This window comes from Oncorhynchus mykiss, chromosome 2 (genome assembly GCF_057628025.1).
Source record: "Oncorhynchus mykiss isolate SJ-2025 chromosome 2, ASM5762802v1, whole genome shotgun sequence".
In the NCBI taxonomy this organism is placed as follows: Eukaryota; Metazoa; Chordata; class Actinopteri; order Salmoniformes; family Salmonidae; genus Oncorhynchus; species Oncorhynchus mykiss.
Window position 1 is genome coordinate 98,933,071 of NC_143023.1, and position 19,474 is coordinate 98,952,544.

The 19,474-nt window shown below is 46.1% G+C and overlaps 1 protein-coding gene across 4 annotated transcripts in view; it reads right to left on the reverse strand.

Annotated features, from left to right (window-relative positions):
* Positions 1–19,474, reverse strand: part of LOC110500615 (tumor protein p53-inducible protein 11) — a 102,503-nt gene that overhangs the window by 35,332 nt on the left and 47,697 nt on the right. The gene's annotated exons all lie outside the window — the stretch shown is intronic.

Consider the following 19,474-nt stretch of genomic DNA (forward strand, 5'->3'; position numbering starts at 1 on the left):
TACAAAAACAATCAAATAAATGCATACAAAGATGACCCAGAGGTGTTGTGACCACTTGGAGTCACCAGTTAGACCTCTCAGTCAAACCCTTGAAATGGTTTTGTTTCATGTTGCACCTCCCCCGCACATTTTCCAAGAATATTCTCATCACGTTACTGAATGTATTTTCAGATTTTGTTAAGAAAAATGTGACAAGAAGTACAGTACATGTTGTCATGACTGTCCTGTAAGGATCTAAATGGGAAATGTATGACAATAAGCAGAACACCATAGTCGCTGTGCCCATGAACAACACTCTGGTAACCTGCCTAAATGACTACCGACCCGTAGCACATCAACACCATCATCCCAGAAACACTGGACCCACTCCAATTTGCATACCGCCCAAACAGATCCACAGATGATGCAATCTCTATTGCACGCCACACTGCCCTTTCACACCTGGACAAAAAGGAACACCTACGTGAGAATGCTATTCAGTGATTCCAGCTCTGTGTTAAACACCATAGTGCCTTCAACGCTCATCAATAAGCTAAAGGACCCTGGGACTAAACACCTCCCTCTGCAACTGGACCCTAGACTGCCTGATGGACTGCCCCCAGTTGGTAAGGGTAGGTAACACATCCGCCATGCTGATCCTCAACACAGGGGCCCCTCAGGGGTGCGTACTCAGTCCCCTAGTGTACTTCCTGTTCACTCATGACTGCACGGACAGGCACGCCTCCAACACCATCATTAAGTTTGCCGATGACACAACAGTGGTAGGCCTGATCACCAACAACAAGACAGCCTATAGGGAGGAGGTCAGAGACCTGACTGTGTGGTGCCAGGACAACAACCTTTCCATCAACGTGATCAAGACAAAGGAGATGATTGTGTACTACAGAAAAAGGAGCACCGAGCACGTCCCCATTGTCATGGACAGGGCTGTAGTGGAGCAGGTCGAGAGCTTCAAGTTCCTTGGTGTCCACATAACCAACAAACTAACATGGTCCAAGCACACCAAGACATTTGTGAAGAGGGCACAACAAAACCTATTCCCCCTCAAATATATTTGGCATGGATCCTCAGATCCTCAAAAGGTTCTATAGCTGCACCATCGAGAGCATCCTGAAAGGTTGAATCACTGCTTGGTATGGAAACTGCTCAGCCTCCAACCACAAGGCACTAGAGACGGTAGTGTGAACGGCCCAGTACATCACTAGGTCCAAGCTTCCTGCCATCCAGGACCTCTATACCAGGCTGGATAAAAATTGTCAAAGACTGCAGCCACTCTAGTCATAGACTTTTCTCTCTGCTACCACATGGCAAGCGGTACCGGAACGCCATGTCTAGGTCCAAAAGGCTTCTAAACAGCTTCTACCCCTCAAGCCATAAGACTGCTGAACATCTATTCAAATGGCTACACAGACTATTTGCATTGTTGGTTAAGGGCTTGTAAGTATGCATTTCACTGCAAGGTCCTCAGATCCTCAAAAGGTTCTACAGCTGCACCATCGAGAGCATCCTGACGGGTTGCATCACTGTGTGGTATGGCAACTGCTCGGCCTCTGACCGCATGTGACAAATAAAATTTGAATAACCAGAAGAGAATCACCCACAGAAGAGGGAGCTGCTGCCGGTTTGACAGCTCACACCCTGTCGTAAATTACAGGAGAAGACTCTTTTTCCCTTCTAGTATTAACCAAAGTAAAACGTTAACAGACAGTCTTCCCGCCGAAACAAACAGTTTCTAAAGCAAATACAGGAACAATATTTCTAACATGAGAATGTGGGGAATGGTCAGAGATGATCTACAGAAAACGTACTTCTTGTTTTTTTATTTTGTGATGTCATTAAAAAAAGTTTTTTAAAGGAAATACTGTAACTTGAAAAGTATTGACACTACATGTATGTATTCTCCATCCTTAACGTTGTTGTATATGAAATATGAACGGGATTTAGGAGGTATAAGAGAATCTATATCCTATAAACTGTGCATAGTAAGTAGCCACGCCCCGAGGTCAGAGAGTGTGTCAGACTGACAGAACCGACCCCTTCGGCCAGAGTGCATAGAAGGATTGGTAACAGAAATGAACATTCGCCCAGAAAAGCGTGGAGCCTAGCTACACGTTTGAAATGGTTGGAACTTTGAACCTCAACACGAGGTGAAGAAAATAAACTCACCTCCCAGACAAGACCAGAACAGGCTGCAGCTACAAGTGTAAAGTGGTTCAAACTCGATCAACATGAGGTGGAGAGGAGAAAACTCCCCTCTCGGACAATCACTGGTACGGCTGATTAGTCAAATGTCGAGAAAAGCTCATCTAAGTGGGACAACCCTACTACTCTCAACACTGAGAGGGAACCATCGACACGGCTGGCTAGCCAATCTTCCCAGGAGCATCTTCAAGAGTTAACAACAGCAGAAGAGACGGGCCCGGACGCTTTCGGACAATCAGAACCTTAAAAGCGTGCCGCATCAAGGCCAATCCACATCCTTCCTAAGAAGGCCCGTTTCCAACTGATTTAATGAGCCATTCGCAGTTTCACTGTACCGGCATTCAAACGTAAATAAATTCCTGATTTCTTACTTTAAAACGGGCGGCGGTTCGTGTGCGAAGTATATAATTACTGTAAATAGTTCTAAAATGTAGCAACGATAAGTGTACCTTTTTCCTCTCTCGCACTTCCAATCCTTGAACTATTAGATTTTGGAGCTGAGAAGGGAATCGCTCGCAGGTTGAGTCCAAAATGGAACCCTATGCTCTATAATAGTGCACGGTGTACCAGAGCCCTGGTCAAAAGTAGTGCACTATATAGGGGATAGGGTGCCATTTCAGACAGAGCCAAAGTGATGCTTGCATGAGCCTGACCTCCAGTAATAACATTTTGGAGTCATTACCTCATGTGTAAAGTATGAAGGGTTAGGTCTGAACCTGTATCTCAGCCAGTGTCCCATATGGCACCCTAATCCCTATGTAGTGCACTACTTTTGACCAGGAGCCATATAGGGAATAGGGTGCCATATGGGACACAACCTAAGTTCCCTGAACCCATCAGGAAGAGCAGCAAATGGGACGTGCCTCAGATGTATAGATTAGTGGGACGTGAACTAACCCCATGACCGAACACACAGGCGTATGGACACACGCCACACAAACACTCTTGCATATCATTCTGATTCAGAGGGGTTGGGTTAAAATGCAGAAGAAATTTCAGGTGAACGCATTCAGTTGTGCAACTGACTAGGTATCTCTCACCACCCCCCCCCCCCCCCATTCCCTCCGATCTCAAGACACGGTCCTCTTTGACTATAGCAGAGATGCTGAGGCAGTTACCTAGCAACCGCCAATGGAATGGAATGGCATGGCTGCTTCTTCACTATTGATACTCCCCTTGACAACAAAGGTATTTTCTCAGGCTGACTCACTTGGCTGCTGTGTGTGTCTGAAGTGATGCTTCATCTTAAATTAAAATGACTTTGCTCTCTACGGAGTGGATCAGTTCACTCTACCTAGAGCTCCCCTTAGGGAATAAAGGGCTTTGAGGGGGACGACCTGCCCGTCTGCTTTGCAAGGCCAGAGGACTATACTACAAAATTGGAGCAATAAAGCAGACTAACTTTGATCAAATCAACCACATTAAGATTGTTTAAGAAAGCTAAAAAAAAATATGTTTCTGGTAATTGTGTCATTTAGACCAAAGCCCATGTCAAAAATATAGTTATTTCAGGATATTTAGGTAACTTAGTGGTGCAATTTATTGATGCTGCTTTGTAGAACAAATTTCTGCTCTGTCTGAAGCTGAGAAGTAGTGGGGAAGGATGTGGAAACTATTCTCCACTTAAAAATGTTTAATTGGTATGTAACTGTTATGAAAGTTGTATTGTCAATTTTGTTTTGTATTTAAATGCCAATTTAAACGTGTACATGACACTGCAACAAAATATCCCCATGGGGACAATAAAGTCAGTAAGAAAAGAAAGAAAGTTTAACTATTCCTTTAAATTTTACTTTCTGCATGTCTTCTAGAACAGAAACAGCATGTGTGATACCAGGGGTGTAGGGGGACTGAGGTACCAGGGGTGTAGCGAACATCACCACCCTGCTGGCCACCACCGGACTGAGGTACCAGGGGTGTAGGGGGACTGAGGTACCAGGGGTGTAGCGAACATCGCCACCCGACTGAGGTACCAGGGGTGTAGGGGGACTGAGGTACCAGGGATGTAGCGAACATCGCCACCGGACTGAGGTACCAGGGGTGTAGGGGGACTGAGGTACCAGGGATGTAGCGAACATCGCCACCGACTGAGGTACCTGGGGTGTAGCGAACATCACCACCGGACTGAGGTACCAGGGGTGTAGGGGGACTGAGGTACCAGGGATGTAGCGAACATGGCCACCAACTGAGGTACCTGGGGTGTAGCGAACATCACCACCGGACTGAGGTACCAGGGGTGTAGGGGGACTGAGGTACCAGGGATGTAGCGAACATCGCCACCGGACTGAGGTACCAGGGGTGTAGGGGGACTGAGGTACCAGGGGTGTAGGGGGACTGAGGTACCAGGGGTGTAGGGGGACTGAGGTACCAGGGGTGTAGCGAACATCACCACCGGACTGAGGTACCAGGGGTGTAGCGAACATCACCACCGGACTGAGGTACCAGGGGTGTAGGGGGACTGAGGTACCAGGGATGTAGCGAACATCACCACCGGACTGAGGTACCAGGGGTGTAGGGGGACTGAGGTACCAGGGGTGTAGGGGGACTGAGGTACCAGGGGTGTAGGGGGACTGAGGTACCAGGGGTGTAGCGAACATCACCACCGGACTGAGGTACCAGGGGTGTAGCGAACATCGCCACCGGACTGAGGTACCAGGGGTGTAGGGGGACTGAGGTACCAGGGGTGTAGGGGGACTGAGGTACCAGGGGTGTAGGGGGACTGAGGTACCAGGGGTGTAGCGAACATCACCACCGGACTGAGGTACCAGGGGTGTAGGGGGACTGAGGTACCAGGGGTGTAGGGGGACTGGGGTACCAGGGGTGTAGGGGGACTGGGGTACCAGGGGTGTAGCGAACATCACCACCGGACTGAGGTACCAGGGGTGTAGCGAACATCGCCACCGGACTGAGGTACCAGGGGTGTAGTGAACATCGCCACCCGACTGAGGTACCAGGGGTGTAGGGGGACTGAGGTACCAGGGGTGTAGGGGGACTGAGGTACCAGGGGTGTATTCATTACATGACGTAAGTTGTAAAACATTTTGCAACAGACTCCGTTTACTCCAAATGGAAAATGTTTTGCAATGAAACCAAGTTGTTGTTTTTTTAATACATTTTGTTAGGTCCTCCCGTTTCATTTGGTTTGCTTCCGTTTAGTTTGGTTCCTAGTGAATACACCCCTGTCCTCTTGAGATATGGCTAAATGTTTCATTTTTTAAGTGAGCCCTGAAAAGCAAAGATAAGGAATGGAATGCTAACTAGGTCAGCCTAAGTTTTGATGAGATAAATAATTGAGATTTTTAGCTAGCTAGGAGAGTAAAAGAAGCCAAGGATCTAATGACAGAAATAGTGAGAAAAGACAAGGATATGAATGTGAGAAAGCTGCATGTCATTTCAGAACTGGAGGTGACCAGGGTGACCAGACACGGTCCAGAACTGGAGGTGACCAGGGTGACCAGACACGGTCCAGAACTGGAGGTGACCACGGTGACCAGACACGGTCCAGAACTGGAGGTGACCAGGGTGACCAGACACGGTCCAGAACTGGAGGTGACCACGGTGACCAGACACGGTCCAGAACTGGAGGTGACCAGGGTGACCAGACACGGTCCAGAACTGGAGGTGACCAGGGTGACCAGACACGGTCCAGAATTGGAGGTGACCACAGTGACCAGACACGGTCCAGAACTGGAGGTGACCACAGTGACCAGACACGGTCCAGAATTGGAGGTGACCACAGTGACCAGACATGATCCTCTGGAGGTCAGGTTGCCTCTGATTACTTTGGAAACCATGTGAACACAGTCACCTACTAAGAAGATTACAGCAAGCTGGAGCACAAGCTGGAATGAATAATCACCAATAATAGACAGGCTAGAAGGGATTAAATATCACCTTTCTAGAATGTTATCAGGTAATAACAGTGATTCGTGGATATACCAATTATACCCTTCTCCTTCTCTTGTTATTGGAACATTGCCACCTAATTCCTGCCTCAAAATGAAAGGATAGAAATCTGCTTTTTCTAAAAAGCTTTTTAATGAAGCTGACGAAAGATTGTTGAATGCAAAAGATGGATTATTTATCTATGATCTCTCTATGCTTTATGGGCCCCTCCGCTTCAGACTCCAACAGAAACACATGTTATACTTCAACTACATAATTAATCTGCTCTCAGGTATCCCACAAACCCATCCTGGTAGGAACACATGAGAATTCACTATCCCACAAACCCATCTTGGTAGGAACACATGAGAATTCACTATCCCACAAGCCCATCTTGGTGTGAACACATGAGAAATCCCTAGGAACCCGCCTGAGATGCTCCCAGCTATAGGAACCCATAATGTATGAGATGCTCCCAGCTATAGAACCCATAACGTATGAGATGCTCCCAGCTATAGAACCCATAACGTATGAGATGCTTCCAGCTATAGAACCCATAACGTATGAGATGCTCCCAGCTATAGAACCCATAACGTATGAGATGCTCCCAGCTATAGAACCCATAACGTATGAGATGCTCCCAGCTATAGAACCCATAACGTATGAGATGCTCCCAGCTATAGAACCCATAACGTATGAGATGCTCCCAGCTATAGAACCCATAACGTATGAGATGCTCCCAGCTATAGAACCTATAACGTATGAGATGCTCCCAGCTATAGAACCCATAACGTATGAGATGCTCCCAGCTATAGGAACCCATAATGTATGAGATGCTCCCAGCTATAGAACCCATAACGTATGAGATGCTCCCAGCTATAGAACCCATAACGTATGAGATGCTCCCAGCTATAGAACCCATAACGTATGAGATGCTTTCAGCTATAGAACCCATAACGTATGAGATGCTTTCAGCTATAGAACTTCAGTTGGCTTCAGTTGGCTTCAGTTGAGCCAGAGTACGGCTTTCTAAGAAAGTTAAGCGGAATGCAATGGAGGAGAGCCCAAATACAAGAGAGGATATTGTTCACATAGCATGGTGACAGTGATCCATGTAGTGTGGGCTGACGGGCTTTATAATATAAAAGACAATATGAAACTAGTCATGTGACCCCAGGGTTGGAACAGTGAGGACTGTGTCCTAATCCAACTATCAATGGAAAGAGCCTAGTGACAAAACAGTTCAGTCCCTCTTTCCCTCCTGGTAGAGAATCAATGCATTTTCATGGGGGGGGGGGGGGTGTACAGTGTGTGTGTGTGTGTGTGCGCGCGTGTGTGTGTGTGTTGGATTCTATCAAGGGGAAAACACACGACTGATGAATTAACAACGAGAGAGCGAGAGACCTAATAAGGTTTTCATAACAAGCCTACTTAGGATAAACATAAATCCCGCTGGGAACATAAAACCTGGGAATACTAAGGTCATTATAGAGCAGCAGGGAGATTAACCAGGGACCACTGAAGTCCCGCTCTCTACTCTCTCTAGCTACACTACACTCTCTCCCTTTGCATTGCTCTCTTTAAATCAATCGTGTTCCAACCCCTCCACGGGGAGGTGAGCTCAGTCAACTAACCCCTCCACGGGGAGGTGAGCTCAGTCAACTAACCCCTCCACGAGGAGGTGAGCTCAGCCCATTTTTCAAACAATTGTTTACAGACAGATTATTTCACTGTATCACCATTTTAGTGGGCCAGAAGTTTACATGCACTAAGTTGACTGTGCCTTTAACCTGTTTGGGACTGGGGGGCAGCATTTTCACATTCGGATGAAAAGCGTGCCCAGAGTAAACTTCCTGCTACTCAGTCCCAGAAGCTAATATATGCATATTATTCGTAGTATTGGATAGAAAACACACTGAAGTTTCTAAAACTGTTTGAATGATGTCTGAGTATAACAGAACTCATATGGCAGGCGAAAACCTGAGAAAGATTTCACACTTCCTGGTTGGATTTGAGGTTTGTAGTTTTCAACTCATTGCCTATCGAATATACAGTGTCTATGGGGTCATATTGCACTTCCCAAGGCTTCCACTAGATGTCCACAGTCTTTAGAACCTTGTTTGAGGCTTCTACTGTGAAGGTGGGGGGAGTGGGGGCGAATGAGAGCTGATTCGACCAGAGGTCTGCCAGAGTGCCATGAGCTGATCACGTGCGCACACATAAGAGCGACCTGCGTTCCACTGCAATTCTAAAGACAAAGGAATTCTCAGGTTGGAACATTATTTAAAATGTATGTTAAAAACATCCTAAAGATCGATTCTATACATCGTTTCTACAAAACTGTAATATAACTTTTTGAACTTTTCGGCTGAGCTTTCGCCTGAGCTTTCGCCTGGACTTGCCCGCTCCTCGTGAGTTTGGATTTGTTTACCAAACGCGCTAACAAAAGGAGGAACCCATTTGGTATTTGGACACAAAGTTGTGGCAAAATGGCTTAAGGACAACAAAGTCCAGGTATTGGAGTGGGCATCACAAAGCCCTGACCTCAATCCTATAGAACATTTGTGGGCAGAACTGAAAAACTGTGTGCGAGCAAGGAGGCCTACAAACCTGACTCAGTTACACCAGCTCTGTCTGGAGGAATGGGCCAAAATTCACCCAACTTATTGTGGGAAGCTTGTAGAAGGCTACCCGAAACGTTTGACCCAAGTTAAACAATTTAAAGGCAATGTTACCAAATACTAATTGAGTGTATGTAAACTTCTGACCCACTGGGAATGTGATGAAAGAAAGAAAATCTGAAATAAATAATAATCCACTATTATTCTGACATTTCACATTCTTAAAATAAAGTGGTGACCCTAACTGACCTAAGACAGGGAATGTTTACTAGGATTAAATGTCAGGAATTGTGAAAAACTGAGTTTAAAATGTATTTGGCTACGGTGTATGTAAACCTCCGACTTCAACTGTAGGTCAGCTTTGACGTGACGTGTAATATACACCTCCAGTCCACTAACTCCTCCACTGAAGGGGGCTTCCCAAATGGCACCCTGTTCCCTTCAATATTTAAGGAATAGGATTCATTGAGGATGCAGCCTTGGTTGAGTGTGAGGGAAACGGTTCACTTGAACCAATCACCACCACTTCGGGCAGTGCCGCTCGGTGCCAAAACCAGATTAAAGTCCCTGTATTAGGAGTGACTGTGTGCTTGGTCGCACACAGTCTGGTTGGTGCCCACTTTTTGGGGTGTAGCTTAGCATATTTATCCCAGTAACAGATTCGTTAGCCACTGGGTGTGGGCGTATTTAGCCTAGCAAACACATTAACTTTCATGGTTATAGAGTTAGCCTCAAGGCTAATGTTTTAAGCCAAAAACAATTACAGGAGCAACGTGGGTGCTTGGTCCATTTTCCCAGCAGTAACGGCTGCTGTACTGACCGTAGACGGGCTCAGGCTGAGTGTCGACAATAAGTTCTCTGATGGATTTACAGAAGGCATCCTAGAAGATTTAATTCCGTCTGGATTCACCAGGTTCAAAGAGGAGTGGCAGGGTAGCCTAGTGGTTAGAGTGGAGGGGCGGCAGGGTAGCCTAGTGGTTAGAGTGGAGGGGCAGCAGGTAGCCTAGTGGTTAGAGTGGAGGGGCGGCAGGTAGCCTAGTGGTTAGAGTGGAGGGGCGGCAGGGTAGCCTAGTGGTTAGAGTGGAGGGGCGGCAGGGTAGCCTAGTGGTTAGAGTGGAGGGGAGGCAGGGTAGCCTAGTGGTTAGAGTGGAGGGGCGGCAGGGTAGCCTAGTGGTTAGAGTGGAGGGGCGGCAGGGTAGCCTAGTGGTTAGAGTGGAGGGGCGGCAGGGTAGCCTATTGGTTAGAGTGGGGGGGCGGCAGGTAGCCTAGTGGTTAGAGTGGAGGGGCGGCAGGGTAGCCTAGTGGTTAGAGTGGAGGGGCGGCAGGGTAGCCTATTGGTTAGAGTGGGGGGGCGGCAGGTAGCCTAGTGGTTAGAGTGGAGGGGTGGCAGGGTAGCCTAGTGGTTAGAGCGTTGGACTAGCAACCGGAAGGTTGCAAGTTCAAATCCCCAAGCTGACAAGGTACAAATCTGTCGTTCTGCCCCTGAACAGGCAGTTAACCCACTGCTCCTAGGCTGTCATTGAAAATAAGAATTTGTTCTTAACTGACTTGCCTAGTTAAATAAAGGTAAAAAAAACGTTGTTTCAGTAACGCCTGAGACAGATCGTGTTAAAAGCAGCACAGTTGTCTGGAGAAAACGCATCGAAAGATGGCCATCGCTCCAGTGAAATTACATGTATTAACGAGCCAAGCTGCTTTCATCAGGGTGAAGCTTCACAGTTCCACTCACCGCCATCAACAGCCCTCAGTCTGACAGCCAGTCTTTACAAGACTGATCCCAGTTCTGATTGTGCACTCGTCATGACAACAGCCATAGGACCTGGCTATACATCACAAACAGATCTGGGACCAGGCTAACTTTTCTACAGCCAGCAGAAGGCATCCTAGAAGATTGAATTCCGTCTGGATTCACCAGGTTCAAAGAGGAGTGGCAGGGTAGCCTAGTGGTTAGAGTGAAGGGGCGGCAGGTAGCCTAGTGGTTATGGTGGGGGGGTGCGGCAGGTAGCCTAGTGGTTAGAGTGGAGGGGCGGCAGGTAGCCTAGTGGTTAGAGTGGAGGGGCGGCAGGGTAGCCTAGTGGTTAGAGTGGAGGGGCGGCAGGTAGCCTAGTGGTTAGAGTGGAGGGGCGGCAGGGTAGCCTAGTGGTTAGAGTGAAGGGGCGGCAGGTAGCCTAGTGGTTAGAGTGAAGGGGCGGCAGGTAGCCTAGTGGTTAGAGTGGAGGGGCGGCAGGGTAGCCTAGTGGTTAGAGTGAAGGGGCGGCAGGGTATCCTAGTGGTTAGAGTGGAGGGGCAGCAGGTAGCCTAGTGGTTAGAGTGGAGGGGCGGCAGGGTAGCCTAGTGGTTAGAGTGGAGGGGCGGCAGGTAGCCTAGTGGTTAGAGTGAAGGGGCGGCAGGTAGCCTAGTGGTTAGAGTGGAGGGGCGGCAGGGTAGCCTAGTGGTTAGAGTGAAGGGGCGGCAGGGTATCCTAGTGGTTAGAGTGGAGGGGCGTCAGGTAGCCTAGTGGTTAGAGTGGAGGGGCGGCAGGTAGCCTAGTGGTTAGAGTGGAGGGGCGGCAGGGTAGCCTAGTGGTTAGAGTGGAGGGGCGGCAGGTAGCCTAGTGGTTAGAGTGGAGGGGCGGCAGGGTAGCCTAGTGGTTAGAGCGGAGGGGCGGCAGGGTAGCCTAGTGGTTAGAGCGGAGGGGCGGCAGGGTAGCCTAGTGGTTAGAGTGGAGGGGCGGCAGGGTAGCCTAGTGGTTAGAGCGGAGGGGCGGCCTCCATCAACAGGCCTCTGACAGCTCGACGTTATGACAGCTCCTTATAAAACAGAGGATTCCCTGTCACATGGTAGATCACAGGTACCAGCCACCGGTCACTACTGCCCTACACAACACAGAGACAGGCGCAATGTGCTCATAGTGTGGTGAAAAGCCAGCCGTAAATCAACAGGAGAGATAGAAATATCTTCTATAATTACAGTGGCTTCAGAATGTATTTATACTCCATGACTTATTCCACATTGTTGAGTTACAGCCCAAATTCAAAATGGCTGAAATATATTTGTCACCCATCTACACATAATACCCCATCATGAGATGGTTTGCAAATGTATTGAAAGTGCCTTTGACACTCCAAATTGAGCTCAGGTGCATCCAATTTCCTTCAAATCATCCCTGAGATGTCACTACAACTTAAATTAGAGTCCACCTGTGGCCAGTATTCAAATTTTCCGTATTCAAAAAAATGGGGTATTGTGGGTAAATGGGTAAGAAATATATTTCATCCATTTTGAATTTGGGCTGTAACTCAACAATGTGGAATAAGTTATGGAGTATAAATATGTGATGATTGGTTCAAGTGAACCGTTTCCCCTGGTTACACTCAACCAAGGCTGCATCCTCAATGAATCCTATTCCTTATATATTGAAGGGAACAGGGTGCCATTTAGGAAGCCCCCCTTCAGTGGAGGAGTTAGTGGACTGGAGGTGTATATTATACGTCAAAGCTAGCTGTGGTGATGATTGGATCAAGTGATCCGTTTCCCCTGGTTACACTCAACCAAGGCTGCGTCTTCAATGAATCCTATTCCTTATATATTGAAAGGAACAGGGTGCCATTTAGGAAGCCCCCCTTCAGTGGAGGAGTTAGTGGACTGGAGGTGTATATTACACGTCAAAGCTGACATGCGCACCTTTTTTTTAATATATGTTTTAGAAAGAAAACACCTGTCTATATAAAGGTTCCACAGTTTGACAGTGCATGACAGAGCAGAAACTACACCATGAGGGCCAAGGAACTGTCTGTAGGTCTCCGGGATAGAATTGTGAGGCGGCATGCATCTGGGGGAAGGGTATAAAACTAGTTCTAGAGTGTTGAAAGTTTCCAAGAGCACAGTGGTCAGCATCATTGGGAATATGAAAAAAAAATGTGACTACCCAGACTCTGCCTAGAGCTGGCCGTCCGACCAAACTGATCAACCGGGCAAGAAGGACCTTGGTCAGGGAGGTGACCACTGACAGAACTACAGAGTATCCTGGCTGAGATGGGAGAACCTGCCAGAAGGACAACAGTCTCTGCAGCACTGGGCTGCAATCTGGGCTTTATGGGAGAGTGGCTAAACGGAAGCCACTCATGAGAAAAAGACACACCAGTAAGCCTGGAGTTTGTAAAAAAGGAACGTGAAAGATTAAGAGCATGAGGCAAAAAGATAGCGATCTGATGACACAAATGTAACTATTTGGCCTGAATGCAAAGCGCTATGTCTGGAGAAAACCAGGCACAACTCATTACCCGTCTAACACCATCCCTACCGTGAAGCATGGTGGTGGCAGCATCATGCTATGGGGATGCTTTTCAGCACCACAGACGGGGAGACTGGTAAGGATAGAGGGAACAATGAATGGAGCCAAATACAGGCAAATCCTAGATGAGAACCTTCAGAGAGCAAACGATCGTAGTCTGGAGGTAAAGATTTACATTCCAACAGGACAATGACACCAAGCATACAGCCAAAGCAACGCTGGAATGACTTCAGAACGTGAAAGTCCTTAAAAAAGATATATATAAAAATGGTAGCTACTCCAGTTTCCTGCTACTTTGAGGTTATCATTTAAAAAAACATGACAAGTCTAACATTCTGCCAAAGCCCAGACTTGAATCACATTGAAAATCTGTTGAAAGACTTGAAGATTGCTGTTCACTGCCTCTCCCCATTTAAGTTAACAGAGCTTGAGAATATCTGCAGGGGGAAAAAAATCCTCAAATCTAGACATGCTGATACAGAAATACCCAAAACTAATCTGTAATCGCCACCAAAAAGGTGCTTCTACAAAGTATAGACTCAGGGATGTGTATACTTATGTAAATTAGATATTTCTGTATTTAAATGTACAATAAATTCGCAAAATAATGACATAAAAACATCACATTGAATAACTTTTATTATGGGGTAGCGTGTTTAGATTGATGAGGGGGAGAAAAAAACAACCATTTTGAATTCAGGCTGTAACAACATGTGGAAAACATCCAGGAATTTGAACACTTTCTGAAGGCTCTGTATATGTATACACAGGGAAGTAAAATGTTCCTTCAAGCGTTCAGATTTGTGCTAGCTCTCTGTGTGTGTATCATCCACACACGCACCATAGCAACCTGCACACATTGTGTGTTGCTTTTCCCAAAATATCAGTCACACGTCAGGAGGCGTGAAATGAGTAGCACCAGAGAGGGAGAGGCGACGCGAGAGGGTTTACTCCGCCCAAAATACGTCCGCGAAAATAATGAACCGAATTAGGTCAACAACACATTTAATTACTAATTTGCTACATGAGGTTTTATTTTTGATCTAAATATAAGTTTTGTAATGCTTAGGTTGTTACAAATGCACTGATATAAGTGGACGCATGTGGTAATAAGGCAACTTTGGGGAAAAAATTAAACTTTATATCAGAGCCTGCTGTTCACACTTGTATCTGTCACCTCATTGGCTAGAATGGTCCAACCCGATCTCAACTCCTCCCACCTGCATTCCATCTTTGAGGACATCCATTTCCATTGTCAGAGCGGTCACTCGACTATCTTGTCAATATAATAGAGAATATTTGGTAGCACACTGACTCACTGCTGCATATGACTTCCTGTTACATGGCTGTGTTATGGCTGCTGATTGGCAGTAGGGGGATTAAAAGAGTGAGCGTGATGTGTTTAGCCATGTGTGTTTGGCAGAGGAAGAACACTGGTTTCCTTCTGCCTGTCCTCTGAACACAATTTCAGGGTCTGTCAGTTGGGCTTAGGGAGAGTGACAGGACTGTTGAGTGAGAGGAGGGGGTTCAACAATCGCAGCTGGGTCTCTTTGCATCCCACCTTCAAATCAAAATAATAATATTTGTAGCATGAAAATGCTTACGTACAAGCCGTTAAATCAACAATGCAGTTCAGGAAAAAAAATAAAACATTTACTAAAAAGTAACAAAACAATTACATAACGATAACGAGATAGCGGTACCGAGTCAATGTGGAGGCTATATACAGGGTATTACGGTACCGAGTCAATGTGGAGGCTATATACATGGTATTACGGTACCGAGTCAATGTGGAGGCTATATACAGGGTGTACCGGTACAGAGTCAATGTGAAGGCTATATACAGGGTGTTACGGTACTGAGTCAATGTGGAGGCTATATACAGGGTATTACGGTACCGAGTCAATGTGGAGGCTATATACAGGGTATTACGGTACCGAGTCAATGTGGAGGCTATATACAGGGTATTACGGTACCGAGTCAATGTGGAGGCTATATACAGGGTATTGCGGTACCGAGTCAATGTGGAGGCTATATACAGGGTATTACGGTACCGAGTCAATGTGGAGGCTATATACAGGGTATTGCGGTACCGAGTCAATGTGGAGGCTATATACAGGGTATTGCGGTACCGAGTCAATGTGGAGGCTATATACAGGGTATTACGGTACCGAGTCAATGTGGAGGCTATATACAGGGTATTACGGTACAGAGTCAATGTGGAGGCTACATACAGGGGGTACCGGTACCGAGTCAATGTGCGGGGGTACAGGTTAGTCTTGATGAAGGTAGGGGTAAAGTGACCATGCATAGATGATAAACAACAAGTAGCAGCAGTATAAACAGTCCGGGTGGTCATTTGATTAATTGTTCAGCAGTCGTATAGCTTGGGGGGTAAAAGCTGTTAAGGGTCCTTTTGGTCCTACACTTGGCGCTCCGGTACCGCTTGCCTTGAGGTAGCAGAGTGAACATTATGACTAGGGTGACTGGGGTCTTAGATATTTCCCGGGCCTTCCTTTGACACAACCTGGTATAGAGGTTCTGGATGGCATCGGGACCACTTCTCGTTTGACTTTTCGCCTGTAAGCAGGAATCAGGAGGATAGAGTTCTGGTAAAATTTGCCAAAGGGAGGGCCTTGCGTTTCTCTGTGTGGAGTAAACGGTCCTCTTTAGGACCTGGTCCGCAGAACATCCAGAGCTGCCAACTCGTTGAAGTAGAAATCTTCATCCAAATCTTTTTTTTTTATTCTTTTTTTTTATTTCACCTTTATTTAACCAGGTAGACTAGTTGAGAACACCTTTATTTAACCAGGTAGGCTAGTTGAGAACACCTTTATTTAACCAGGTAGGCTAGTTGATAACACCTTTATTTAACCAGGTAGGCTAGTTGATAACACCTTTATTTAACCAGGTAGGCTAGTTGAGAACACCTTTATTTAACCAGGTAGGCTAGTTGAGAACACCTTTATTTAACCAGGTAGGCTAGTTGAGAACACCTTTATTTAACCAGGTAGGCTAGTTGAGAACACCTTTATTTAACCAGGTAGGCTAGTTGAGAACACCTTTATTTAACCAGGTAGGCTAGTTGAGAACACCTTTATTTAACCAGGTAGGCCAGTTGAGAACACCTTTATTTAACCAGGTAGGCTAGTTGAGAACACCTTTATTTAACCAGGTAGGCTAGTTGAGAACACCTTTATTTAACCAGGTAGGCTAGTTGAGAACACCTTTATTTAACCAGGTAGGCTAGTTGAGAACACCTTTATTTAACCAGGTAGGCTAGTTGAGAACACCTTTATTTAACCAGGTGGGCTAGTTGAGAACACCTTTATTTAACCAGGTAGGCTAGTTGAGAACACCTTTATTTAACCAGGTAGGCCAGTTGAGAACACCTTTATTTAACCAGGTAGGCTAGTTGAGAACACCTTTATTTAACCAGGTAGGCTAGTTGAGAACACCTTTATTTAACCAGGTAGGCTAGTTGAGAACACCTTTATTTAACCAGGTAGGCTAGTTGAGAACACCTTTATTTAACCAGGTAGGCTAGTTGAGAACACCTTTATTTAACCAGGTAGGCCAGTTGAGAACAAGTTCTCATTTACAACTGCGATCTGGCCAAGATAAAGCATAGCAGTGTGAACAGACAACGCAGAGTTACACATGGAGTAAACAATTAACAAGTCAATAACACAGTATAATTTTTTTTTAAAGAGTCTATATACATTGTGTGCAAAAGGCACTGGTTACTGATCTCTGTTCTGATGTCCAGAAGCTGTTTTCGGTCACAGGAAAATGACGGCAGAGGTACAAAAAAAGTAAAGATCTTCAAAAAGAATTAAAAAAGGTAACACTAAAAATTGGTTAGCCTGTAAAATGTCCACTATCCACTGCAACGCCATCTTTCTGGGTGGGGGCTGGTCTGTACAGAAGACTCTGGTATGGGACTGTCAGTCAGTCGTGAAAGACCCTGGTCTGTCTGTTGGGTGTCTGCTGGGTGTCCACATTTAAAATACATTATTTGAATCCAAATCGACAAAAACATTAAATAAAAAAAAGATCCAGACATCTCAAAAAAAGGTCCCCGGGCGGCGCAGTGGTTAAGGGCGCTGTACTGCAGCGCCAGCTGTGCCATCAGAGTCCCTGGGTTTGCGCCCAGGCTCTGTCGTAACCGGCCGCGACCGGGAGGTCCGTGGGGCGACGCACAATTGGCCTAGCGTCATCCGGGTTAGGGAGGGATTGGTCGGTAGGGATCTCCTTGTCTCATCGCGCACCAGCGACTCCTGTGGCGGGCCGGGCGCAGTGCGCGCTAGCCAAGTGTGTAGCACGGTGTAGCCTCCGACACATTGGCTGGCTTCCGGGTTGGATGCGCACTGTGTTAAGAAGCAGTACAGCTGGTTGGGTTGTGTATCTGAGGACGCATGACATTCAGCCTTCGTCTCTCCCGAGCCCGTACGGGAGTTGTAGCAATGAGACAAGATAGTAGCTACTACAACAATTGGATACCACGAAATTGGGGAGAAAAAAGGGGTAATTATTTTTTTTTTTAAACTAAAAAAAGGTCCCCGTCTGCATGGCACTCAAGAAAGCACCTCCTCCAAACTGCTAGACTGCCCAGCCAGGCTTAAAATCAGAGCAGTATCTAGCCAATTGCTTTGCCCACACAGGAATTTAGATGGTGCAGACCTTGTGTGGGGGGGGGCCTTTGTGTACGTACACACACACACACACACACACAACACGTGAATTGTCGCACTGCAGGAATAACACAGTAAAAGCAGACAATTTACTGCATCCCAAATGGCACTGGTCTAAAGTAGTGCACTATATAGGGAATAGGGTTCTATAGGGCTCTGGTCAAAAGTAGGGCACTATATAGGGAATAGGGTTCTATAGGGCTCTGGTCAAAAGTAGGGCACTATATAGGGAATAGGGTTCTATAGGGCTCTGTTCTAAAGTAGTGCACTATATAGGGAATAGGGTGCCAGTAGGGACTCAGGCAGATTTCAGCAGAGCCTAACAAAAAAGCAGACATACCGAAGAGGCTCCCTGTTAACTAAACCTCGATCAGGGATGGACAACTGGCTCGCGAATCAATTTACAAAAAGACGCAAGAAACTCCCGTCATGGTCTAAAACTTACTGTCGAGTGTTTGTAGAATACATAAGGTGCAATTTGGACATTTGGTTGTTCATCAGCAGTTCTTCTCGTTATGTCAGTCACTCATTTAGCCCACGTCGGCTAACATTTCTCAGAGGGGGGGGGGGCATTGATTTTGTTAGCCAGCCGCACTCATATTAAAAACCAAACATTTTTTCTTCACCCCATTGTAAAAATTTGTAGAATTGCAGGAAATTAGCTGTGAGAAAACTGCTCCTCTTTCTCTCCGCCCCGTGGGAAAATGTGTAGAATTGCAGGAAATTAGCTGTGAGAAAACTGCTCCTCTTTCTCTCCGCCCCGTGGGAAAATGTGTAGAATTGTAATGAAATGAGTTATAAAGTTGCTAAAATCTTCTCTCTGCCGTAGAATTACAGCAACACTTGCTTTAAAACCAACAGTTTCTCTGCTCCCCAAATAACTCAAAACAACAAAAGGCTACACAAAACCACAAGGCCTTTATCTTCAACTGAAAGATGACATTCTTTAGACAAGACTGCTTTGGGAAATACAGCACGACAAGTGTCTACCAAATGACAAACTTCAACAGACACAAAAACTGTTGACATATTAAAAATGGTTCTAAAAATGGGTTATGGAAACGTCAAGGTTGTGGGTTCAATTCCTCTATATACACTGTACAGTAGGTCACAATGCTGACAGTTCTGTAAGTGGCTTTGGACAAGTGTCCGCTATACTACCATAAATGGTGACAAAGAAGAGGGTCCCATCAGACCCTTCAGTCCTTCTTGAGACAGCATTTACCGAGTCGAGAGAGATTGATTGTTCTGTTTAACTAAATACAGGATTGAAAATATCCAAGCCCTGCCAAAGCCCTTTTCTCACACAGTTACAATCAAGAACACAATGTCCAACAGATGTACAGTAGCAGTCAAAAGTTTGGACACACCGACTCAATCAAGGCTTTTTCTTCCTTTTTACTATTTGCTACAATGTAGAACAACAGTGAAGACATCACAACTATGAAATAACACACAGGAGGGGTGGTGTATAATATGAATAGAATATGAATATAAGAATATGGTATTTTACCAAATAGGGCCAAGTATATATTATGGCAAGAACAGCTGAAATAGGCAACGAAAAACCAACAGTCATTCATTACTTTAAGACAAGAAGATCAGTCAATAGGGAACATTTCAAGAAAGTTTATTCAAAATGCAGTCGCAAAAACCATCAAGCCATAAAGCTCCGCCTTATCTCAGTTCACTGGTCACGATGGCAACACCCATCCGTAGCACGCGCTCCAGCAGGTGTATCTCACTGGTCATCCCTAAAGCCAACACCTCATTTGGCCGCCTTTCGTTCCAGTACTCTG